Here is a 1,137-nt window from a genome sequence, read left to right as displayed (position 1 = left end):
ATGATTTATAAACTAGCTAGGTGCCAAGCCAGACTTTTATTAGTATTGCTACGTTTATTAATAGCTACAGTTAGGTCCATAAATATTTGGACATTGACACAATTGTCATCATTTTGGCTCTGTATACCACCACAATGGATTTGAAATGAAACAATCAAGATGTGCTTTAAGTGCAGACTTTCAGCTTTAATTTCAGGGTATTTACATCCAAATCAGGTGAACGGTGTAGGAATTACAACACATTTTATATGTGCCCCCCCCCCCTTTTTAAGGGACCAAAAATAATTGGACAAACTAACATAATCATAAATCTAATTGTCACTTTTAATACTTGGTTGCAAATCCTTTGCAGTCAATGACAGCCTGAAGTCTGGAACCCATAGACATCACCAGACACTGGGTTTCGTCCCTGGTGATGCTCTGCCAGGCCTCTACTGCAACTGTCTTCAGTTCCTGCTTGTTCTTGGGGCATTTTCCCTTCAGTTTTGTCTTTAGCAAGTGAAATGCATGCTCAATTGGATTTAGGTCAGGTGATTGACTTGGCCATTGCAGAACATTCCACTTCTTTGCCTTAAAAAACTCTTTGGTTGCTTTCGCAGTATGCTTCGGGTCATTGTCCATCTGCACTGTGAAGCGCCGTCCTATGAGTTCTGAAGCATTTGGCTGAATCTGAGCAGATAATATTGCCCGAAACACTTCAGAATTCATCCTACTGCTTTTGTCAGCAGTCACATCATCGATAAATACAAGGGAACCAGTTCCATTGGCAGCCATACATGCCCACGCCATAACACTACCTCCACCATGCTTCACTGATGAGGTGGTATGCTTTGGATCATGAGCAGTTCCTTCCCTTCTCCATACTCTTCTCTTCCCATCATTCTGGTACAAGTTGATCTTGGTCTCATCTGTCCATAGGATGTTGTTCCAGAACTGTACAGGCTCTTTTAGATGTTTTTTGGCAAACTCTAATCTGGTCTTCCTGTTTTTGAGACTCACCAATGGTTTACATCTTGTGGTGAACCCTCTGTATTTACTCTGGTGAAGTCTTCTCTTAATTGTTGACTTTGACACAGATACATTACATTTACATTACATTTAGTCATTTAGCAGACGCTCTTATCCAGAGCGACTTAC

The sequence above is a fragment of the Osmerus eperlanus genome, chromosome 28 (assembly GCF_963692335.1).
Source record: "Osmerus eperlanus chromosome 28, fOsmEpe2.1, whole genome shotgun sequence".
Taxonomy (NCBI): Eukaryota; Metazoa; Chordata; class Actinopteri; order Osmeriformes; family Osmeridae; genus Osmerus; species Osmerus eperlanus.
This window is presented reverse-complemented; position numbering follows the sequence as displayed.